Source organism: Cavia porcellus, unplaced genomic scaffold (assembly GCF_034190915.1).
Source record: "Cavia porcellus strain 051 isolate PalLab524CR breed Dunkin Hartley unplaced genomic scaffold, mCavPor4.1 scaffold_42, whole genome shotgun sequence".
Lineage (NCBI taxonomy): Eukaryota > Metazoa > Chordata > Mammalia > Rodentia > Caviidae > Cavia > Cavia porcellus.
This window is the reverse complement of record NW_026947525.1, coordinates 7804709-7830316: the sequence shown is the minus strand read 5'-3', so window position 1 is coordinate 7830316 and position 25608 is coordinate 7804709. Positions and strand designations below refer to the sequence as shown.

The 25608-nt window shown below is 42.8% G+C and overlaps 1 long non-coding RNA gene across 2 annotated transcripts in view; it reads left to right on the top strand.

Annotated features, from left to right (window-relative positions):
* Nucleotides 1-25296, top strand: part of LOC134474895 (uncharacterized) — a 111678-nt gene extending 86382 nt beyond the window's left edge. The window contains exons 4-7 of one of the 2 annotated variants that reach the window (XR_010045815.1): nucleotides 2218-2292; nucleotides 17552-18422; nucleotides 21252-21373; nucleotides 24035-25296. This is a non-coding gene — a long non-coding RNA (uncharacterized LOC134474895). Of the gene's footprint in view, nucleotides 1-2217; nucleotides 8965-17551; nucleotides 18423-21251; nucleotides 21374-24034 lie in introns of those variants that run through there. The other variant, XR_010045814.1, reaches the window with a different exon arrangement.
* The last annotated feature ends 312 nt before the right edge of the window (nucleotides 25297-25608 follow it).

Genomic DNA, 25608 nt, shown 5'->3' with positions numbered 1-25608 from the left:
GCAGAGAAAGACATCACAGACACGGCACATGACACATTCATTCTAGGATGGACCTGTCGCATCATTGGCTGCACGGAAGTCAGGATGGCACCCCCTTTGGAGTGCTAGGCATAGGCTTAGGCCTAGGCTTAGGGTTAGGCTCAGTATTAGGGCTTTAGTTTGTGGAAGTGAGGGAAGGTGCTCTCACACCAGCTTTTCTGGGGCCAGCATTTTCCTAGGGCTGCCTGTGGACTCACATGAGTGCCTAGTGTTTTCTCCCCATCTCTCTTTCCTCCCATAAGAGGATGGAATTAGCTGTGCAGAATGCCATCTTATCCAAGGATCACACCACGTTTCCTCTGGTTCTCATGACTCATGATACCATAAGAATCAACTTGTTCTCTGAGATGCTAACCACTGCCCTGCAAAGAGGAGCCAGAGTGCCCAGCAGCCCTGGCCTGACATGCCTGGCTATACAGCACAGCACAGCACAGCACAGCACAGCACAGCACAGCACAGCCCTCCTTGCACTGCAGGGGCTGCCTTCTGTAGCTATCTTCTTGCCCCTAGAAGTTGGAAGGCATGGAAGCTCTCCTTGGGGTTGTCAGAGCACCTGGACCCTGGAAGTGCCTCTTGGGATGTGAATGTCCCCTTTACCCACCAGGTGACACTGTCTCATTTGGGTAGAAGAGTGGCAGACAGGGAAACCAATGAAATGGTAGTGAGGGCTATTTCTCTCTCGCAGGTGACCACATGGTGTGGCATTCCATCAGTGCAGGAAGAGATCATCTGTTGGCTCAGATTGAGGGGTATATCTCTATTATGCAGGGCTTCCTGTGTTGGGCTGAGGCTTCGTTTGGAGTCTGGAGGCCACTAAACTCCATTCCAAACTCTGGTGGCTGCTGCTGGACACCACTCTGAGGTGCTCTCTCTTGGCTATATATATGTATCCCTGCCTGTTCCTGGGAGAGCCCATGTGTGTGTGAGAGGGGGACGTCTTGCCCCAACCGGGCCCTGCTCACTGAACAGGCCAAAGTTTCAGGAGATCTGTAAAGCCATAACTAAGGAAGGAGACCATCAGGGAGCACCAGATGGCATGCACGGGAGGCACACACACAGACAGATGGACTTGTTCACCTGTCTGTGGCAAGTGCAGAATGAAGAACTGTACCTACTTACAGACAGGCAATTTTTCCTGGGGCCAGGTCTTTGAGAAACCTACAGCCCCATCCCCATCTGCTTGTCTGTCTGTCTGATGGGTGAGGAGGTAACCACCCTTATGCCTGCTGCCAAGGGTGCCAGAGCAGGTGTCCCAAGTCAGGACACCTGCGGTGGTGGCTGTGTCTGATGATGAACATGGACATGAAAGAGGTAGTGGAAAGTGCTGTCTGTAGTCTCTGTTTGGGATGTATGTAGGGGAACTCAGGGTTGTGTGTGTATAGGTCTGGGTCAGCATCTGGTGTCTCCCAGCACTTGCCAAGGTCCCTCTGGAAAGGAGGCACAGCCACTGGAATGAATCCCTGCTGTCGGGCTTCCCTCCCTCCATGGCGCCTCCAATGATGGTTTTTCCCCCTACCCTTACCTTCAGCCTGGGCTCTGCATAGACCCTTCAGGCTCATATAAGGGTCTGCATTGTGCCCACTACCTACCCCACAGGAGGACCAACACTGGAAGGGGATTGGGGTTACTGAGCAGCCTGATATCAGATCCTCCACTGAGGTTCAGGAGGGAATAGTGCCAGTACTTCCTAGAGGGACTGACCACTAGAACGGCTGCAGCACAGCCTAGTGTGACCCTTATGCTACCACCCTCCCACGGAGGGCTGCAGACACTTAGTTCTGATGAGCCCATGACTGATGAATATCAGATTCTAGCTAAATCATTTATAGTGGCATGTCTGGAGCCAGAATGTTTTTTTGAGGATTTGGAGAGCAATGGGTTAGGGCGATGGCATGGTCCTTGGGCATTAGATTTAGGTTTAGCAGAGGGGGAGAATTATCGACTGGTGAGATAAGCCAGTCAGTGGCTTAGTGGAGCCCCCAAACCCGTTAATTCCCCCCCTGCTCCCTCCCCCACCCACCCACCATAAAGGAAACCTGGCTCTGAGGCTGGATTAGACACCCCAGAACACCTACACCCAGGAAGGAAGTTGCTCTGTTCCACCAGAAAACAACTCAAGACTCTACTTAGATTTCTCCCCATGGAAAAACTTATTGTGTTTCTCTGTTCCAAAGGTAGCACTGAGAAACTTGGAGCAATCTCTCAGTCATGGTATGAAGCCCATGAGAGAAGAAGAACCAGCCAACTAGTGAGGTGAGCCATGCTCCTCCCACACCCCCCACACGCAGGAGAAAAAAATCAACCCTTTCCCTTCATCAGAGGAGGTGGGAAGAGATGATTTTCTGTCAGTATGTCTGATGCTGAGTGAAAATCGATGTCAGACTCTAGCCGAATCTAAGTTGCAGCAGGATATCAGTCTGTATGTTTTGGTGGTTCTCATATCCAGAGCACTGTGGAAAAAATGGGAAAGAGAGTTGAGGTTGGGCTCCCTGGGTCTCAGCCTCCCGGACTTGAACTGGGTACCGATTGGTGCAGGTTCACCACATACATGTGCTATTCCTCCTTAGAGTTAGCTTCCTAACTCTAAGAACACACACAGATGTCCTGATCATCACCTATAAACCTGGCACATGCAGCTGTGCTCTTCTCTGCTCTACTCTGTCATGCATTAGCAAAAAGAGCTTTGCCATTCTGTGGTATACTTATCACTGTAGTAACCGTGTAACTATCTTTAAAAACACAGCTGTTTTCTGCAGCCAGCCACACTCAGGTACCCACTCCATTATTATAAATTAACTGAAGTGCTGCCACACTGTTCTGTTTGCATTGTCACCCTAATAACCTGTTTGCATTGTCAACCTATGCTCCCTTTGTTAGAGACTAATGTTGGTTTGTCAACCTTTGTTCTTTTTGTGAGAGACAAATGTTGCTGTGTCAACCTTTATTCCCTTTGTGAGAGACAAATGTTCATGGAATTAGCAGACCAAGTGCTGTGAATTCTTTTAAGGAAGAAAAGGGCTAACCACTGGCTATGAAACATCTCTGACCTCAAGCAAAGGGGAACAAAGGCCTTCCTCATTCCTGCTCACTATGTACTTTGCAGTTAATGGGCTATAAAAGTCTGTCCAAATTTTAACCCAGTTACACAGCTTTACAAACTCAATCTGCACTGTGTTGCTGGTGTCAGTTTAAATAAAAGCACTCTTTTTCTTTTTAAAAGATGTCTTGCCCTGTTTTTTGGACAACATTTCAGGGCTCATTTTTGGGGTACAACATTTGGGGGCTCATGCTGGATTGAATGGGGACCCACTCCCCACATTATGTTTCACCAAATGATTGGCTTCAAACATCTGTAAGTATTTGGATCTTTTTTATTTGTAATTTAAGTGCACATGTTTGGAGTTGCAGATGAGCCTGGTGCTCCTTCTGCCCTGGAGTGGGACACCCTCCAAGAAAAGGTTTCTAGCACATTAGTGATTCGGGAATTTGGCCTAATTGGTTTTGTTCTTGGTATATTTACACTGTGGAGCCATTTGCTTGTTTGAATCTATTACCTCAGTACTAACATTCAGGTTTCTTTTATTTCTCTTAAACTAATGTTGCACCCATGTGGTTTCTTGATTTTGCTATAGGTTGCCAGACAACTGTGAATCAACAAGTCTTTGTGTGTGTGTGTTTGCGTTTTTCTTGTCTTCTGTGGTGCCTTGTGTTGTGTTATTGTCATTGACCAGTTATTGATAACTATGGGTCAGGCATCATCATCAGAGCCTTTGTCTCCCCTTACTTTGGTTCGTAATCATTTCAGAGATTTCAAGGATCAAGCCTGGACATATGTAGAACCACAAAATTCTGGGAAGCTCTGAAATTTCTGTGAGCTTGAATGGCCTGCTGTGGTTCCCAACTGGCCCTCAGCAGGTAGTTTTAATTTATGCACTGCTCATGCCATCCGACAATATGTCTTTGGATCCCCGACCCACCCTGACCAAATTGTGTATATTCAAATTTGGAATGATCTCATTTGTGATCCTACTTCTTGGCTTAAAAAGTTTCTCAAGGCATCTGAGCTTCAATTTGGAAACCACTCTCTCCTGGCACCTATGAAAATGAAACCAAAACGTGAGCCTGACTTGTGAACGACTCTTCCAAGCAAGGAGGAAGGACCTCTGCCATGGCCTTACTGACCCTTAGCACCAATTCCTGCTCCTCCTGAACCAGTACCCCCTTCTCACCTTCCTAGCCCTATCCAAACCAGAAGTTATTGGCATTTGGAATCCCCTAATTCCTCCACCTCAACTCCCACCCTTCTTCCTCTTCATGAGATCCCTAAATGTGAAGATCCCTCAGCCCAGTATTTACCTATGTCCCATTTTCTACTTCTAAACTTTACCAATGGAAACAAAAACACAAAGCAAAACAAAACAAAAAAACCTTTTTCTAAGGATCCTCAAGGTATTATTTCTCTTTTAGAATCAGTCTTTTCCACCCATCATCCCCCTTGGGATGATTGTTAGCAGATTTTGCAGTGTTGTTGATGGTGCAGGAAAGAGAACGCATCCACACGTTAAGATGAAAAGTGGTGTGTGATCCTGATGGGAACTCATCCTCTGATCCTGAATGCCTGAACCATGATTTTCCTTTGTCCCGACCTGATTGGAATCCTAACACACTGAAGGTAAGGAGGCTCTTATTTAGTATCACCAGTTGTTTCTAGAAGCCCTTAAAGGCACTGCCAGAAAACCCACCAATTTGTCCAAGGTCTCAGAGGTAAGGCAATTGGCTAATGAGTCTCCCTCGGGGTTTCTGGAAAGGCTACAGAAGGCCTATTGCATTTATACCCCTATAGATTCAGTGGCACCTGAAAATGCAAGAGCCATTAATATTGCCTTGTAACTCAGTTGGCCCAAACATTAAATGAAAATTGCAAAGGCTTGAGGGATTTGAGGGAATGCCTCTTAGACAGATCAGAAATAGCTCAGAAGGTAATCAAGAACCGTGAAGATCCCAAACATCAAAAATTGACAAAGGTATTAGAAGTATTGACTGAGAGAGTTACCAAAACAAATGCAAAGTGTTACCCACCTATAGATAAAAAATCAATGTGCCTACTGTAAGGAGATGGGACACTGGTGAAAGCATTGCCCCAAGCTGAAGGCCAAACTGGAAATGGAAACCAAGGCTCTATTGTCCCGTGATTAGGGAAGTCAGGGCTCTCATGCCCCCCCCCCAGCCCAGGCTAACTCTAACTGTGCAGGCCAATCAATTGATTTCTTAGTGGACTCCAGAGCTGCTCATTCAGTTCTGACTTGGCTCATAGGAACCACTACAGGAAAGAAAAGTATTAGGAGCCACTGGCACCACAAAGATATATCCGAAGTTTCAAGCTCAGATAGCCCAACCAGGACAAAAGACTATCTCTCATGAATTCTTCTGCATCCCAGAATGCCTAGATCCCTTTCTAAGCTGAGACCTCTTGTGTAAACTAAAAGTTCATCTCAGTTTTGAAACAGCCACACCAACAATGCAAATGGCCAATGGCTCAACTGAATTCCTTGGCGCCAAGGTCCTTGCCCTATATCCTGAGGGTATAGAACATTTATTATTGTAAAATCCTAAAGGTTTAAATGACAATGAGCTATTGCACTGCTGGACACAGAAAATCCCTGGGGTTTGGACAGAATAATCCTTCCAGTCTGGCAGTGAACCAAATCCCTTTGGTGACTGAGCTTATACCTCAAGCACTTCCTATTCGGCTCAAGCAGTATCCTGAGTCTGAATGCACTACAAGGCATAGCCAGACATATACTAAGGTTAAAAGAACATGGTATATTAAAATCTTGTGTCTCTCCCTGGAATACCCCCTTGCAGCCTGTTCAGAAGCTGGGCACCTAGGATTACTGGCTGGTGCAAGATCTCAGGGAAGTAAACAAAAGAGTTGTAACTCTCCATCCTACTGTACCTAACCCCTATACTTTATTGAGCCTCTTGAGCCCTGAGAGATCTGGTACTCAGTACTGGATTTGAAAGATGCCTTCTTCACTCTCCCCATTGCTCTAGTAAGTCAACATACCTTTGCCTTTCAATTGACTGACCCCACTACAGGAACATCAGAACAATTGACTTGAACATGCATACCACAAGGTTTTAAAAAGGTGCCCACTCTTTTTGATGAGGCTTTGGCCAGAGACCTTTTGGGTTTCAGAGAGACTACCCAGATATGACATTCTGATGGCAACAGATTCATATGAAAGTTGTGCAAGTGACACCTAAGTGACACCTTAAGGACTCTAGACAGGTTGGGCTATAAGATCTCAGCTAAAAAGGCTCAGCTATGCCAAAAGCACATAACCTACTTAGGTTACCAAATCCATGAAGGAAAGTGGACTCTTTTCTCTCAGTGGATACAAGCTGTCTGGCAGATCCGAATCCCTGTAACTAAGAATCAGGTATGAGAATTTTTGGGAGCCATATGTTATTTTAGGCTTTGGATTATGAGCTTTGCTGCAATAACCCAGTCACTTTATGACTCATAGAGAGGAGCCACTCAAGACCCTCTAGAGTGGTCAGAATTACAAGACCAGGCCTTTAGGCAACTGAAATCAGCCTTAACAGAAGCTCCAGCTCTGGCTCTGCCAAATTTTCAAAAACCATTTTCCCTCTAAGTTGATGAAAAATGAGGAATAGAAAAAGGAATACTGACCCAGAGTTTAGGACTATGGCAAAGGCCTTTTGCCTATCTTTTCAAGAGATTTGAAACTGTGGCAGTCAGGTAGCTGCCTTGCTTGCAGGTGATTGCCTCAGTGGCTCTCCTCGTGAGAGAGGCCCAAAAGTTGACATTTGGACAAAATGCTTAATTGTCTCCTCTCATTCACTGGAAACTTATTAAGGCTCCGCCAGATTGACTGCTGTCTAACACCTGAGTTATGCACTATCAGGCACTGCTCCTGGATCCAACTATTATCAGTTTTAAGGAAAGAGCAGCCTTAAATCATGCTGCCCTGCTGCCTGATGATGACCCCTACTTGCCTCTTCACAATTATATTGAGGTCATTGATCACCTCACAGGACTTCAAACCAGATTTGATGCATGAGCTGCTACCCAGAATTCCATCATATTTCTCTGATGGAAGTAGTTACATCTATCAAGGTAAGCGGGTCATGGGGGGTGCCATCAGACTCTCAGATTCTATGGGAACAAACCTTGGAGCCAGGGACATAAGCTCAATGAGCTGAACACATAGCTATAAGGCCCTCAAGTTGTCAGAAGGAAAAGATAAGTATTAGCTACTGCCAATGTTCATGGGACCATTTATCAGGAACAAGGTTTATTGACTTATGGGGGCCAAAAGATCAAAAATGCTCCCCAAACTTTGGATTTGTTGGCTGCCATTTGAATGCCAAGGAAGGTGGCTATTATCCACTGCAAATCCCATCAAGTAGGAGATGATCCTGTTACATGAGGAAACAATCTGGCAGACACCACTGCTGGAAAAGTGGCCACAAAATTAGTGGGGATTGAAGACAGCCCCGACATTGGGGCTGATTACACCTACTCTGTCAGAGCCCTTTTACACTCAAAATGACTTGCCTTTGGTAACTCAACTCCAAGGGATGCCTGTATCCCTGGGGGCTTGAACCAACTGCGTGATAAGTGAGTTCTCCTCCCTGAGAGCTTGGGATGAGAACTTAATGCAACAAGCTCATTGGTCAATTCACATAGGAGAATCAAAACTCTCTACCCTTTTATGAGATCATTTCTTTATCCCTCAGTTATCAAAGCTTACTCAGTCTGTGAGCCATAGGTGCCCTCAGTGCCAGTTGGTGAACCCAAAGCGACTGCAACAAATGGAAACCACTCATTATCGTGGGACTAGGGCTGGAGAATATTGGGAAGTAGACTTTACAGAGATGGGGAAGCCTGGATTTCAAAGGTATAAGTATTTGCTAGTAATGATTGATACTTTCACTAGTTGGGTCAAAGACTTTCCATCTAAATCTGAGTCAGCTCTGATAGTAGTCAAAAAGCTTTTATATAAGGTTGTCCCATGAATCAGCCTCACTTTATCCATGGGGTCTGACAAAGGCCCAGCTTTTATAGTGCAGATAACTCAAAAATTAACCCAAGATTTGCAGATCAATTGGAAGCTCCATTGCTCTTACCCACCTCAAAGTTCAGGAAAATTAGAAAGGATGAACCAGACCTTAAAAATGGTAATAACTAAGATGGAATTGGAAACTGGCATGAACTGTGTGAGTCTCCTTCCTTTTGCCCTCTTGTGTGCACAATGTACTCTCTATGTTGGAGGTATTTCCACTTTTAAAGCTCTATGTGGGAGACCTCCTCCTCTTATTCCTAAGATTTCTGAGGAAAAAATTAGCTGATTTGGCTAATCAAGATCTCATTAAGTCCCTCCAGGCCCTCAAGCCAGTACTAACTTCCATCCACTGAGTATTCCGACAACAACATCCTCTGCCTGCAGTCCACTCTGAAAATGAATACCCTGCAGAGGAACCTGGGATACTAGTCCTCATCAAGAGACATCACCGTGAATCTCTTGAACCATGGTGGGAAGGCCCTTACACCATGGTCCTCAGCACTCCAACTGTGGTCAAAGTTGCTGGAAAGCCTGCCTGGATTCATCATTCTCACTTCAAGTCGGTTCTGGCCTCTGCCAGTGATCAACCTACAGATGAGTGGACTGTTGTATTCTCCAAGGATTCTTTAAAGCTTAAAATTGCCAAATATATCTGATAATCTTGTACTTCTGTGTTGTTCCTTATGGAGACCTCAAGGAGATACCTCATAATCCACTGTTTGGAAGTTGGAAAATTACTATTTCATTGGTGAATTATTGATAGTCAACACTATTGTCCATGGGATAATTAAGATAAATTTATGTGCCCTATTAAATGACCTCCCAGCAAAAATTAGACAGAAGAGAATGTTGTTTGGTCTGCATACCCTGCTGCGTGATTGGTTGCTAATGGAAGAGAAACCAACTAGGTCTTGCAGGGGCCTACATAGTCAAAAGAAATTACAGTCCACTGGTTGGTATCTTTGCCCCCCAAATCAACAGCCAGCCTCTGATCACACTAGTAGGTGTTCACAGTCCATAGAGACAGAATATTTTTATAGACATTGGGGTTTTCAATCTATATCTCCTTGGCAGGGAAACAAAGAGGATCATTACATTTTCCTTATGCAGGACACCTCATCTTCCTGTGACCTCAACCAGTGTAATCTTATGACTTTCAGACCTAAAATCCGAAAAGATCCTGTTTGGAAAGCGGGATTTTTTTTAATTTTAAAGAATTAAGACAAAAGAGGACATACCAAAGCAGATCAGAACAGAATAATGTAAGCAAAGTAGAATTTCACTAGAAGACAACCCGTAATTAATAGTTAATCCACAATGTCTCTTTCTTTTTTTTTTTTTTTGGTCTTTTTCCTTTTTATCGGTACCAGGGATCAAACTCACGACTACCTACTTGCAAGGCAGGCGCTTATGCCGCTGAGCTAAATCCCCAGCCCCTACAATGTCTCTTTCTTTGAAATAGTTGAATATAACTTCATATACAATAGTATCAAACATAACAAAATAGTATAAAAACATCCAAGAGAACAAGAGTATTACAGGGCATTCAGAACCAAATAACAGAAAACAAACAATGGCTACTCTATTATCTCATGTTCCACAGAAAATTTGTTTATACTTTCACATGTAATACAATCCAACAAGGTACATCATGATAGAGCCAATGGAAAAAGAAGAGCAAAAGCATGGTAGGACTTCAGAGCAGGATGATATTATACCAGTACCTGCTATTATAATGACTTATTTCCTTCAAATTAGCTGTTCATACCATCACAGTTAATAAAATCAAACAAACAATGGCAAACCCATTCCACCTAACCAACGTGATTATTATAAGGCCTCAAAACAATGTAAAGGGGAATCATGATTACCATAAACTCTTATGAACACTTACTATTTCTCTTTTTTTCACTATTTCTTACACTAGGGAATAAATACACTATGGTATTTATTCATGTGAGTTTGATTTATTTCGCTTAAGATTATGGTCCCAAGTTGCACCAATTTATTAGCAAATATGTGATCATTCTTTACAGCTGAGTAGTACTCTATTATATAAAAATACCACATCTTTTTTATCCATTCCTCAATTGATGGACACTTAAGTTGTTTCCAAGATCTGGCTATTACAAATTGTGCTGCTATAAACATGGGTGTACATATATCATTGTAGTATGATATTTTCAGTTCTGGGAATATGCCCAGAAGTAGATAGCTGAGTGGAATGGGACCCCCACTCCCAGCTTTTCTGAGGAATCTCCAGACGGACCTCCACAGTGGCTGGACCAGTCTACACTCCCACAAACAGTGCAGGAGAGTTCCTTTTTTCCCCGCAGCCTCTCCAACATTTTTGTTAGTAGTTTTCTTGATCCTGGCTATTCTTTCAGGAGTGTGATGTTATCTCCGTGTTGTTTTAATTTGCATTTCTCTAATGACTAATGATGAAGATCATTTTTCCATGTATTTATTTGCCTTTGTATATCTTCATCTGAGAATTGTGTATTCATCTCAGAAGCCCATTTTTAGATTGGATCTTTGAATTTAAGGGGTCTGAATTTTTAATTCTTTATATATATTAGACAGAAATCCTTTGTCTGAGGGACAGTTCACTAAGATTTTTTCCCATTTTGTGGGTTTTCTTGTCACTATGCTAGAGATTTCTTTTGACATGCATAAATTTTTTAATAAGAGGTGATCCAAGTTATTGATTCTGGGAAGTGCTTCCCATGCAGTTTGATTCCTGTGCATGAATTCTCTACCTCCCCTATGTCTTCAAGATGTTTACCTACTTTGTCTTCTAACAGATTTAGTGTTTCTGTTTTAATATTCAAATCTTTGATCCATTTAGATATTAATTTAGTATATGGTGATAGGCATGGGGCTAGTTTTAGTTTTCTGCATATGGAGAGCCAGTTTTTCAGGCACCATTTATTAAAGAGACTATCGTTATTCCAGTTAACATGTTTGGCCTTTTTATCAAAGATAAGGTGGTTGAGTGTGTTTGTAGTTGTGGTTGTATCTTTTAGTGTATTCCATTGATCTTCAGATCTGTTTTTATTCCAGTACCAAGTTGATTTTATTACAGTAGTTTTGTAGTGTAATTTCAAGTTAGGAATTGTGATGCCTCTTGCCTTGCCTTTGCTTCCTGGAATTGCCTTTGCTATTCGAGATATCTAGGTATATATCTAGGTATCAGATGAATTTTAGGAGTGATTTCTCTAGGTCTGTGAGGTATATGGATGGTATTTTCGTTGGGATTGCATTGAATCTGTATAAAAGTTTTGGGAGAATGGCCATTTTCACAATACTTATTCTCCTTATACATGAGCAAGGGATGTCCCTCCATTTTCTGAGATTGTCTTCTATTTCTTTTTTCAGTATATTATATTACTCCCTGTATAGGTCTTTCACTTCTTTCAAGAGAGTAATTCCTAACTCTTTTAATTTTTAGATGTTAATTTGAAGGGTGTGGTTCTCTAATTTCTCTGTCCATAATTTTGTTCTTAGTGTATAGAAATGCTATTGATTTTGAGCATTGATTTTGTTCCAGCTATATTGCTGAATTTATTTATTATATCTAAGTGTCTTTCAATGGAGTTTTTGGAGTCTTCTATGTAGAGTAACATGTGGTCTGCAAATAATGATAATTTTGTTCCTCTTTTCCTATCCCTTTTATTTCTCTCTCTTGTCGAATTACTCTGGCTAGTATTTCCAATACTATATTGAATAAGAGCATTGATAAGGGACATCCTTGTCTTATGCCTGATTTGAAGGTAAAGGCCGTTAGTTTTTGGACATTGTTATGATACTGGATGTTGGTTTGTGATAGATGGCCTTTATTATATTGAGGTAAAGACCATCTATTCAAATTTTCTGTAAAGTTCTTATCATAAATAAGTGTTGGACCTTATCAAAAGACTTTTTGCATCTATAGAAATGATCATGTGATTCTTACATTTGGTTTTATTGATATTGTGGGTTACATTTATTGATTTACATATGTTGAACCATTCCTGCATTCCTGGGATGAATCCCACTTGGCCATGGTGTGTAATCCTTTTAATGATTTGCTGCATCCTATTTGCCAATATTTTATTGAGGATTTTTGCATCTCTTTTCATTAAGGAGATAGGCCTGTAGTTCTCTTTTTTATTTGGATCTTTCTCAGGTTTTGGCAGTAGAGTAATATTTGCTTCCAAGAATGACTTAGGAAGGATTGCTTCCCTTTCAATTTCATTGAAGAGTTTGAGGAGTGTTGGCAGTATGTTTTCTTTGTATTTCTTGTAGAATTCTTCAGTGAATCCATCTGGGCCTGGGCCCTACTTTGTAGGTAAGGGATTAATTACATTTTCAATTTCATTAACAGATATTGGGTTATTCAGCAGTTTTACATCTTCTTGACCTAGCTTTGATACTTCATATGTTTCTTGGAATCTATCTATTTCTTCTGTGTTATCAAATCTATGAGAGTAGAGGTGTTCAAAATAGGTGCTGATGATATTCTGCATTTCTACAGAGTCTGTAGTGATTTTACCTTTTTCATTTCTTATTGCATGAATTTGAGCTTTTTCTTCCCTTTTTTAATAAGGTTGGCTAGGGACTTATCAGTTTTATTTATTCTTTCAAAACCCAACTCTTTGATTCATTGATTCTTTGGATTGTTTTCTTAGTATTAATTTCTGCCCTGATTTTTATAATGTCCTCCCATTTTTGGCTTTGGGCTTGACTTGATTTTCTTTTTCTAGATGTTTGAGGTGTAGCATCAGGTTATTTATTTTTATTCATTCTATTTTCCTGATATTGGAACTCAGTGCAATAAATTTTCCTTTGAGGATAGCTTTCATTGTATCCCACAGATTCCTGTAAATTGTATTTGTATTTTTGTTTGCTTGTAGGTATTGCTTAATTTCTTCTTTTATTTCTCCTGTGACCTGCTGATTACTCAACAGTGTGTTATTCAGTTTCTATGTGTTTGTGGGATTTGTGCTGTATCTTTTATCATTAATTTCTAATTTCATGGTGAGATGATCTGATAACATACATGGGATAATTTCAACTCTTTTGCATTTATTTAAATATGTTCTGTTGTCTAATATATGATCTATTTTAGAAAATGTCTATGTACTGCTGAGAAGAATTTGTATTCTGATGTTGTTGGGTTGAGCACACTGCATATTTTTATCAAGTCCATTTGTCCACATGTTTGATTCAGTTCTGTTAATTCTTTGCTGATTTTCTGTCTGCTTGATCTGTCCCTTGGTGTCAATGGTGTGTTAAGGTTTCCTGTTATAACTGTGTTACTGCTAATTTGGTTGTACGTTTTTTTAATACTTTATATAACTGGGTTCTCTGGAATTTGGTGCATATATATTTAAGATTGTTATCTCTTCCTCTTGAAGTTTTCCCCTAACCAGTATATAATGACCTTCTTTATTGCTTCTGATCATTATTGGCTGGAAATTCACATTTTCTGCAAACAGAATAGCTACCCTCACTTTTGGGGGTGTTCCTGTTGCATGAAGTATTGTTTTCCATCCTTTGTCTTTCAGTCTGTGAGTATCCTTTTGGATTAGATGGGCTTCTTATAGACACAATATGGTTGGATGCTGCTTCTTGATCCATTCTGCCAGTCTGTTTTTTTTTTTAACTTGGTGCACTGAAACCATTTACATTAATGGTTATAACTGTTATATCTTGGTTTATCTTTCACATGTTATCTTTCTGCTGTGAATCTTTATCTTTCAGTTCTGTTTAATTGTCTGCTTTGCTTACTGATTTTTTCCTAAGTGCATTTAAACTGTCTTTCAGTATTCTTAGTGGGGTTGGCTTGGTGATCATGAAGTTCTTCAGGTATTCTTTGTCATGGAAGTATCTCATTTCTCCATCCATTTTGAAGGACAGTTTTGCAGGTTACATTACTTCTAGGTTGGAAATCATTTTCCTTTAGGATCTGGAACACTTCAATCTATGCTCTTCTTGACTTTATTGTTTGTGCTGAGAAGTCTGCTGTGATTCTGATAGGTTTTCCTTTATAGATGATCTGTCTTTTCACTCTGACAGTTTTTAATATTCTATTCTTATGTTGGCTTTCTGGGATGGTGATTATTATATGTCTGTGTATAGTTCTATTTTGGCTATGACTATTTGGAGTTCTATGTGCTTCACTGATCCTGATGTCAGATTTTGTTCTCATGTTTGGGAAATTTTCAGTTATTACATCTCTAAATATCCTCTTGACATCTTTTATGTTGTCCTCTTCTTTTTCATTTATCCCTATCAATCGTATATTGTTTTGCTTTGCATCATCTTGCAGCTGTTGAATTGTTATTTCCTGGTTGCTTGTTATTTTTTAAAGATATTGCCTTTCCTGTTCACTAGCTGCAATCCTGTCTTTGAGGTCTGAAATTCTATCTTTGCTTTCATTGAGGTGGTTTTGACAACTTTCAGTGGAATTTTTGATTTCCTGTATATCTCTTTGCATCTGCTTTATGTATTCTGTCTGTTTCTTATATTGTTCACCCAAGGGTTCTACCTTTTTGTTAAGTTCCTCCAATTTTTTAACTGTGTCTTCTTTAGACATGTTCAGCATCTCTTTCATTACTTTTATCATTCTTCTTTTTCCTGGGAGATTATTTCTAGTTTGAATTCCTTTAAAGCTTCAAAGAGTTGCTTCTTTATTGCAGTTGCTATTATCTCAGATATTTCAGGTGTATGGTATATATTTTCTTCTATGTACATAGCTCCTAAGGTTTCATGGGATACGCTTGAGTTCTGAGATTACATTTTGGTCTTTTGCTTTGTCATTTTCCTGTATTTCTATGCTTTACATGTTATTCCAAGGCTTCCTCTGGATATGTTGGAAATCGTCTCCCATGCCTTAGGCTCCTGGGACTGAATGGAAGTTGCTGAGCCGGGTCCAGTTAGGCCCTTAGGCCCTCCCATGCCACCTGCAGTGTTTTAGGTAGCTGGGCAGGCATCTAACCACTGTGAATGATGGGTTGAAGCTCTCCTTGGGTGAAGACCAATGACCTGGAATACACCTCACCTTCTCTGAGATCCCCAACCAGCCATTTCTTGGTTTTGGAGGTCACTGGGTGTGTCCTGGGCAGAGCTGAACCCTGCCAAGTGCAGCCTAGCTTGGCTGGGCTCTGGGTGGGTCCTTGAGCTCTGGAAGAGATTTTCTTAAAGTATACCCGGGGCTCTGGATGGCACACAGACTTGCCCCAGCAGGCTAATTCCCCAGTTTGGGAGGTCACTCAAGGCTGATTCCTTAAAAGACTGGCCTCATGAGTCTGTAATCTCAAGCAGGAAATATCCTATGGCTCCTAGAAATTCACACATTTGCTTTCTAGTCATGGGGATTGGAATCTGTTGAAGGGCTTGCACCCGCTGGTAGGAAAGAGTTAGTTTTAAGTAAACTCTAATAACTAACTGTGGGGCATTTTGCTTAATATCAGCAGCCAGCAGTTACAAAGGCAATATCAATGGCTCTTGCATTTTTAGGTGCCACTGGATCTATGGGTATACAAATGTAATAGACCTCGAGCAATCTTTTTAGAAAGCCCAGGGGGGAATCACCATCTAATTGTCTCACCGCTGCTACCTTGGACAAATTGGTGGGTTTTCTGGCAGCCCTTAAAGGCTTCTGAGAACAACTGGCGATACCAGAGGAGAGCCTTCTTGACTCTGTTTGTCCAATTAGGGTGGGACAAAGGGAAAACACGGTTCTGGCATTCAGGGTCAGAGGACCGGTTTTCATATGGAATTCACACTGCCTTTTACCTCACAGCACGAATGTTCTCTCTCCCTTCTGCTGTAAACAGAACCTACAACATCTGCTGGCAGTCATCCCAAGTGGGATGATGAATGGAGAAGAAAGATCCTACCCCTTTTTAGAATATAATCTTATTTTAATGGAAACATTTTGCAGTAAAGGTTTACTGATCCAATTTTGTCAAATTCTGAATACATTTGTTTTTCTCTGTTTTGTAATTATTACCAGTCAATTACCCAATTACCTTTTTCTAGCTTTTTAGACAATATTAAAACATTTTTTAAAAATCCTTGAAGTCACTTTCTTAGTAGTGTAAAATATATTAAATCATTTTTTGTCTTTTTATCACCTTAAAATGGTACACATTAAAAACTGTAACTTTTTTAAACTGGCTCAATAACGGTATGACCTGGCTTTACTTGGTAAAGTCAATATGATTTTAAAAATCATAAACATATACATGTATATTTACACTTTAACCAAAAAGAAAAATATTTTAAAGACATGCTGAGGTTGTACATAATCAGTTGAGGACTAAAAATTAAACAAGGCACCACAAAAGACAAGACCAACATTAAATACACAAACAAAGGTTTTTCTGTCCATGGTTCAGTGACCTAAAGGGAAATAAATTTTCATTATGACCCTTAAGTCCAATAAGCCACATGGAACCTGAAACAGTAGTTTAAGAGAAATAAAAGAAATCTGAATGTTAGTACTGAGGTAACAGATTCAAACAAGCAAATGGTTCCACAGTAAAAATATACCAAGCACAGAACCAAATGGACAAAAGTCCCAAATCATAAATGGGCTAGAAGCCCTTTCTCAGAGGACATCCCACTCCAGGACAGAAGAAGCCAGCCAAGCTCATCTGCAACTTTAAACGTATGCACTCAAATTACAAAGAACAAAAGACCCAAATACTTACAGATGGTTCAAGCTGATTGATCATTGAAAAAAAAATGTGGGGAGGGGTCCCCATGTAATCCCGGATGAACCCCCAAACAAGGCCTCATGATGAAGAACAGTGCAAGATGACATCTTTTTTAAAAGAAGCACTTTTATTTTAGCTAGCCCAGTGACACAGTGCAGATGGAATTTGCAAAGCTGTGCAACTGAGTTAGAATTTTGAATGATTTGTATAATTCATTTATAATTAGCTCACAGATCATTAAGTACATAGTGATGAGAAATAGAAATAAGGTGGGCCTTTGTTCCCTTTTACTTGAGGTCAGAGTCATTTCACAGTGGGCAGTTAGCCAATTCATAGCCCTTGTTCTGCCAATTCTAGGAACATTTGTCTCTCATAAAGGGAACAACAATTGATACAGCATCATTTGTCTTTTACAAGGGGAACAAAAGTTGACACAGCAAATGGGTTACTGGGGTGGGGGTACAGAACAGCAAGATGCTGTGTTCAGTTAAACTATAACTGTGTGGTTGGGGCTTGGTTCCTAGGGTGATAAGCATAAGTATGACACACTTAGGCTTGGAGCTGGGATGGAGCCTTGCTCTTGTCATTTTCCTGATAGGATCTTATAGCTGCAAGTTGACTTGAGTCCTCAGGCCATAGCAAGATGAACCCCTGGTTGGAGACACTAAAAGAATTTGATGACTGCCTGAGTGACTTCTCTAATCCATACAGGGAGCATGGGAAAGTCCAGTGCATCATGGAGCCATACCTCTGCCTGCCTCCCACAGCTGCTGGTGAAAGCAGCCAGCAGGGCTCAAACCAGAGCCAAGCCATGCCACCCTCCAGGTCCCCAAGATGATTTGTGGCTCCTCTGATATCCCCAGGAGTGTGAACACCCAGAATGCAGCAACAGCCCCAGATGAAGCCATGGAAGCAATCCTTGATGAGCCGACTGAGACTTTTCTTCAGAAGGCTCACGCCATGACACATGAAGAGAACTGGCCCACAGCAGACTACACAAGCACCCTTTCTCTGGCATCCCCCAGATATCACTCCTTGATTGTCCGAAGACCCATGTCTGCACAAGCAAGCTGACTGTCCCTCAGGGTGGTGGCCAGATGCAGGATATAAGGGGTCAGAAGACTCTCAATGGCATCCAGATGAGTACATTGTTGGGAGGTCACATCATCAGCCTCAAGGAGAATCAGACCCTCTCTGGGACACCGATGAGAGTTGCCTTGGGTCAGCAGATCTTTCACTTGGCTGCCATGGTAAACCCTGTTTGTGATCAGAGCCTCTATGTGAAGAAGATTACAAATGCCTCGATTGGTCAGAGGTTAATGGGGACCAGATGGTGACTTTAACCAATGGTCAGAAACTCAGTGGAGGATATCAGCTTGTAGCAGTGCCATGACTCATAGACTTGCTGGCAATTACTGGCATCTAGGAACAAATCCCAGAACAGAATGGGAACTTCCAGATGAAGAGGTACCCACTGCAGACGAATTCCCAGAGATCCAGGCCCTATGTCTGCCCACACAAGTGCTGCGAAAATCTTACATGATGCCTACTCACCTGCATATCCACTAGCACACACCCAATGGTAAGTGAGGTTTTGGGTGCCAGGGAGGTGCATGTGGCCCCGAATGGGTGTGTTTACAAAGCTTCACAGAGCTCCCTGGGCATTCGTGGTTTCCACTTGTATACTGTTGATGGGCCTTCAATGCAGCTTCTCCCCCATGAGAGCTTCACGCTTATGCTATGCTCTACCAGAGAGCTTCATCTCCAGCAATCTTTTCCTCTTCCTTCCTGTCCTCCACACCTTGCTTCTTGTTCTTCCAGCTCATTTTGTTCTACAACTCTTCCTCTTCTCCAGCTTCCAATCTCTTTCACCCTGTCTCTCCCTCTCCCACTCCTTCCTACTTATCCTTTCCCTGGTTCTTTCCCAAATGACTGCCTCACACCCCAGCCAGCCTGACAAGCATCTCTTGTGCGCTCTCTCTGTCTCTCTCTGTCTCTCTCTCTGTATCTGTCTCTGTCTCTCTCTGTCTCTCTCTGTCTCTGTCTCTCTCTCTCTCTCTCTCTCTCTCTCTCTCTCTCTCTCTCTCTGTCTCTCTCTCTCTCCCTCCCTCCCTCCCAGGCCAGAAGCCCTATGTGTGCAATGTGCAAGAATATGAGTGGAGATTCAACTGCTCAGATGAGCTGAAGTGACACATGAGAAGCCACAGTGGGGAGTGACCCTACATGTGTCACATCTGCCAGAAGAAGTTTCTGAGGTCTGATCACCTAACACAGCATTAGAGAGTCCACAACTGATCTCCCCGCCAACTGGCACCCAGCAGTCTACCAGGAACATTGCATACTTGGGACATTCCCCCTGAGCCTTTGCTCTTGCTTCCTACCCATCCCTCTACCAATCCCTAATAAATAGCTTACACCTGCCAGCTCTCTTCTCTTTCATTATTTGCTCAAGAAAGGGAAAAGGCTTTTGTGGCTTTGGCTGTAGAGACTTAGCACTGTGCACGTTCAGAGTTATAGAAGCACTCTTGCTTCATCTCCCTCTCTAGGGCAATGGTGCACCTGGGCTCTGCATCTCAGGATTTGCTCTCTAGATGCAGTACTTGTCTAATACACTTGATCCACATTTCTGCCCCAGTGGTTTTCTCAGCTGGACTATTTCCTGTAAGTCTTTCAATCCCACCTCTGGTATGAAAAGTGAAAGACTCTTTTCCTTGACCTCAGCTGAGCACGGTTGTCGCGGTTTATGTTTGTGGCCCCCAGCCTCATGATTTTCATTGTGCATTTGTGATGGTTCATTGTCTAATGCTTGGATTGATGGTGTCAGTACTACACACACAAAGGGGTGGAACCAGGATATAATGTAATGTGTAATGTAATGGCAGGAAGAAGGTGTGTCTTGCTCTTTGGTGGTTCCTGCTTGCTGTTTGCATTCTCTGTGAACTGTGGCCCTCCCATGCCAGCCTGCCTTGGAGCCAACTGAGTATGGACTTAAACTCCAAAAGCTTAAACTCCTTTCCTTTCCCAGTTTTGGGCTACAGGTATTTTGTCTCAGTGATGAGTAAAAATTAACTAAGAAAGAATTTGGTACCAAGGAGTGGGGTCGTTTGCTGTGACTATACCTGACCATGTTTTTTGAGAGTCTTTGGAAATGGCTTGTGGGCAAGTTTGGAAAGGTCAGACATGTTGCCTGGATGCATAGAGCTGGAGCAACGTAGGTTGTTCTGTAGAGGAGATTCTGGTCAGAGCTCAGGAGACCAGAAGACTGATAGAAAGCCTCATGGTAAAGACCAGGCTTGGGAGGTTTCAGCTGGGAAGAAGGACTGCATTCCCCATGATGTGTGTTATGGCTTGGAAGAAAGTTTGTCTGCATTTTGCTCCTGCCCAGAGACTTTGCCTGAGACTGAGACAAAGGGCAATGGACTGATTAATATTGAAAAAGAAATTGAATATTGAGTCTGTGGCATGGCTATTGTTGGGGCTTTTAGCCTACTTTGCTGAAAATCAAGAGCAAAGAGCCCAGCAGGATAATTTGCAATTCTGTGATATTGGCCAGAAGGAAAATGCCAGGAAAGCTGTGTATTGTAAAGACAGAGTTGAGATTTTGATTGCTGAAGAGAAACAGAGAGATAAGAAAGATGGCCCTGGGGCATCCCAGGAAGAGGATCCCCCCACACTTTGCAGCCTCACTGCAAAGGTAAAAGAATTTGCTCAGAGGAGAAAGCTGCAGAGCACCAGGTTTCAGAATGTCGACAGAGGCCATATGAGGTCCCAGAATGGTGAAAGAGGCCACATGACATTCCAGAATGACAGCAACATAGAGAAGCTTTGCCTCACAATCAGTAAAAAGAGCCCTGAGATCCAGGCAACTGACCCCTACAGCTGAGAGAGAGAAGCTGGGCTACTGCTCCAGCTAGCAGCAAACCTTAAGGGCATCCACAAGGTGCTGATTTTAGGTGCAAAGAAAATGCACAAATTCTGAGGGTAAGGCAGCTACCTAAATTGCAAAGGGTCTGGCAGGGCAAGCAACGTGTCCCTGAAAGGGAAATTTGTGAAGATGTAAAGGTAAAGCCAAAGGTATAGTGGAGACCCCAGAAGTTTGGAAAAGCCTGGAATGTGAATGACCCGAGGGAAACTGCAAAAAGCGAGCAGAGAAAATTTAAGAGAAAAGCTGTGGGAGTTGAAATTGCCAGAAGTGCTTTGGGGGTGGAATCACCCAAGTCTTTTGGAGCTTGAAACCAGTTTGCTTCAGATCCTGAGCATGGAATTCTAGGACTTAATGTTTGCCCTGCTGGATGTTGGACTTGCTTTGTTTCCAATGCTTTATATTTCCCTGCTTGTAACTTTTGGAATGGTAATGTTTATCTTGTGCCTTTGCATTTCAGGAATGTTTAACCTTATTTCATTTGTACAGGGGGTTACAATTAAGAGCTTGCCATAGATCTTGGAGGAGACTTGGAACTTGGACTTTTCCTCAATGCTGAAACTTAGGACTTTGGCAACTCTTGGAGGTCGACTAAATGTCTTTTGCAAAAAGTAAGTTCATGAGTACTGGGGGCCAGGGGAGGAATGTCATGAAATATGTCTGTGGCCCCCAGGCCTCATGAGTTTGCACTGTGCATTTGTGATGGTTCATTGTCTAGTTCTTGGATTGATGGTGTCAGTGCTACACCCACAAATGGGTGAAGCCAAGATGTAATGGAATGGAAGGAAGAAGGTATGCTTGCTCTTTGCTGGTTCCTGCTTGCTGTTTGGAGCTGCTGTGAACTATGGCCCAACCATGCCAGCCTGCCTTGGAGCCAACTGAGTATAGACTGAAACCCCCAAACACTGTAAGAAATAAACATGTCCTTTCCTAACTTAGGGCTTCAGGTATTCTGTCTCAGCAATGAGTAAAAACTAATTATGACAGTGGTGGTGTGCAATTGTGTTTCTAGATAACTGGGAAGCTGAAGCAGAAAGTCAACAAATCCCAGATCCATCTGAGTAAATCCTTTATTTCTTGGATTCTATCCTCTTTGGCTTTCACATGGTGTGACTATGCAGTTGAGAAAGAACTCTGAATCACTGCAATCATCTTGCACCCGTCTCTCAAGGAGGTGTGTGTGCATGGGCGTGTGAGCCACCAAACACACTTAGCCTGGCAATTTGGGAAGATGCTCTGACAGTACAGCTCACAAGTGGATGATGAGGTCCCTCAGTGGTAGAGGAGCCCTGAGTCTTATCTGTAAAATCCTGGAGACACTTCCCTTTCACTAAACTCTTAAGATAGCAGGCAAGGGGCAAGAAACTATGGAGAAAGATTCTTTGGCATGACGGTTTGGTCTGCTTTGGGTAGTGACTGATCAACTGCATGCCTTTGTGGCCTGTGGCTCAGCAATGGCCCTAACAAGGGTTGGGTGTGAAAGGAATGCCCTCAACTAGTGACACAGAATAAAATGGAGGATAAACGGAGGCTTGGGTACCATAGCAACATTAAATAGCCTCTTGCTAAGACCTTGTTTCCTTGCTCCAGGATCCACATTATAAGTTCCCCAACACCTCTCAACAGCAGCCTGGCCTTGGAACTATCCTTTCAACATGTGCACATGATAATGACCTTTAGCACCCAAGCTAGAATTGCTGTGGACACCAACATTTTTCTCAGCCTCTCTTCCATCATTTCAATTTCTTTTCAGTGTTTTGAATACAGCAAGGGTGGAAATGAGAGGCCAAGAGTTTAGAGAGTGCAGTTGGCCTTACCTTAAGGCTGCCAAGTGGGCTAAGAGAAGACTCTATGCCCATCTGCGACCATCCAGATCTACATTATGGGACATGCACCTATAGGCAAAGGTCTGTGACTCATGAAACACAAGGAGACAAATGCTGATGACACATCACATTCAGAGACTCAAACAGTTTTCCTCCATTTTCAAGGCAACAATAAAGCATGCATTAAATGGTTTCACCTGCCATAAATTGTGACTGCCCTGTATGACACATTTCATTGAAACCCTATTGTATTCATTTGCACACAGTTTTGAGTGCAGTATACCAAGATTCTCTGCAACTATAAATGCTAATTACCATATCCTTCCCCACCCCAACAAACACATTCTGATTCAATCTGTTTCTATCTAGTCAATAGACAATGCCACTTGGTCACTGCAGTTCATGTCTCTGTCTTCAGAATCTGGGAGGCTGGGCCAAGACTATCACATGTTGAATTCTAAGAAGCAGAACTGAGGGAATTAGCAAGCTTTTAACTGGGAACCCACAAAAAATAGGGCTAGGTGTTTAATTGAGTAAGAATGCACTACAGGCAATAAGCAGGAGTGAATGGAAATCTAACCAAAAACAGATACAGAGATTGCCAAGAGAGTGTGGGCAACATAGAGGGATCATACAGGAGTGAGAGGGAGAGTGAGAGAGAGTGTCATAGAGAGAGACATACAGACAGACAGGCAGAGGGTGAGAAAGAAACACACACAACAAAAGAAAGAGACAGAGACAGAAAGACAGAAGGAGACAGAGAGACACACAGAGAGAGATACTGAGAATGGGAAAGAGTGCCAAAATTAGAGGTAATGAGAGTCAGAAAGTTAAAGAAGATGAGAGAGAGACAGAGAGAGAGAGAGAGAGAGAGAGAGAGAGAGAGAGAGAGAGGACAGAGAGAGAGACAGAGACAGAGAGAGAGAAAGACAGACAGATGGACAGAGAGAGACATATAGACAATAAATGAGAGAGACATGGAAAAAGAGAAAAGACTGAAGGATAAAAACGAGTGATAGCAGAGGGTGAACAGAGACTCGGAGAGAAAATATGAGCATGAGGCAGACAGAGAGAAGTAGAGAGACAGAGAGAAAGAAAAACAAGCAGAGAGAGACAGAGAGAGAGAGAGAGAGAGAGAGAGAGAGAGAGAGAGAGCTGAAAAGACAAGGAGAGAGAGCTAGAAATTGTGAGATAAATGAAAAGCTTTTACTCTAGTGGGTACCAAGGAATATGCATGGGAGTTGTGTGCCTGAAACCTGAAAGGGTTGTATGTTCAATAGCAGCATGGGCTATTGTGGGAACAGTTGGTCAAAGATGAGAAGCACAGACTGAACCTAGTCATGTGAGTGCCACCAAAAAAGAGAAATATTTGTAAGACCTCAGCCATTCCAGGAGCCTTGTGTGTGCTGCAATGTTAATATTGTTGTTTTTCTTTTCCTTTTGCAGGCACTAAGTCCCTGTGTCTTGCAGGCTGGCCTCAAACTCACTGTGTATCACATAGTGTGATTGAATTAATGACAAACTTGTGGTCTCAGCCTGTCTGGTGCCATGATTATGGGCATGGGCTTCTACCAAGTCCTGGCTCATCCCTAGCAGATGTTGAAATGAAAAATGGAAGCACAACCAAAGGATTTTTACTAGTGTTTTTTGGACTGTAGTCTTGAGTGGATCCATAATGGGCTTTGGGCAACATGATTCTTCATGAAAGTACATAAGAGGATGAAAAATCCCCTTCTGTGGACAAGAGGTGAGCACTCCTTGCCTCTGACCTGAGAGCACAGCATGCCAATGTCAAGAGTGCCCTGCATGATCTCTACAAGCGCTACACAAAGATATGACACCTGCTCATGTTGATCAGGTGTCCTGGGCTCCATGGAAGAGGCATGGGAACAACACAGAACCCAGGGAGTCAGTGCTGTCGTGTTATGACCAACTCCACTACCAGCTCTCCAAACCAATTACCTCCTGTCTATCACCACCATATGCAGCCAGCCACCTGCCTTCCTACCCATCTCACAGACAGGACCCACAAGAGAACTGCCATCTTGAAGGAGGTACATAGTACAAGATCGATTTGAATTGGAAAAGGATGTGAGAGACCTGCTGCTGCCTCCATGTTTGAATTCTAAGTTGAAGCCTGAATCAAATGCCATTTTGTGTCCTCCTCTATGTATCAGTGTCCATGCATTTACTTTGGAGTGTTGACACATTGTGTCACTGTTGGCTTGGGGGTATCCTTGACTTCATAACATATGCCAGGCTGGCTGAAATTGCCTGCAGTTCATCTGGGCCAACTTCCCAAAAGATGGGATATAAGGCAACTTCCCAAAAGATGGGATATAAGATGGGCCTCCAATCCCATCAAATTTGCATCAGATGGCACCTGTTAGGAGATTTGTGTGGGACTAGAGATTTAGTTCTCAGAACATGTGGAAAGGGGTTCAGAGTCCTTGCAAGACACAGGATCCAATGGAAGGGCTAGACAGCAGGTGGACAGAAACGGTGGAAACTGCATTAGATGTGAGGTGAGGAAAGTCCAAAGAGAGAGAAGAACAGAGAGTTCTTTCCTTCTGCCCAATGATTTCTGATATCTGTGAGCACCACACTGCCTAAAAGGAACACATGAGGGATGATATGACAGGTGACTACAGCAGGTGAGGCTAGGCAGCTAAGGGGCTGCTGGGTTGCGAAAGCTGCCCCAGACCCTGGAGATGGCCTCACCCCAGGTAGGCGTGGCCAACAGCTGGCTGGAATCTTCGGATACTCCCACTGCACCTGAGGGCCTCTAAAAGCCCTGCACTACTCCTCCTGAAACTGAGAAGTATTCTGACCGTCCCAGCTCTGTAGAGGCTTCCAAGCTGAGTGCAGCTGTCTGCCATCCCCATTCGACTTGGAAAGAGGCCTGGGTGTCTGCACTTCTGGGAGCACACTCTGGTGAGTCTCAGCCACCAAACGTGTGGTCCTAGGTCCAGTGCCCACGGCTGCGAGGGCAGAAATTCCTAGGTGGAGACAATGGGATC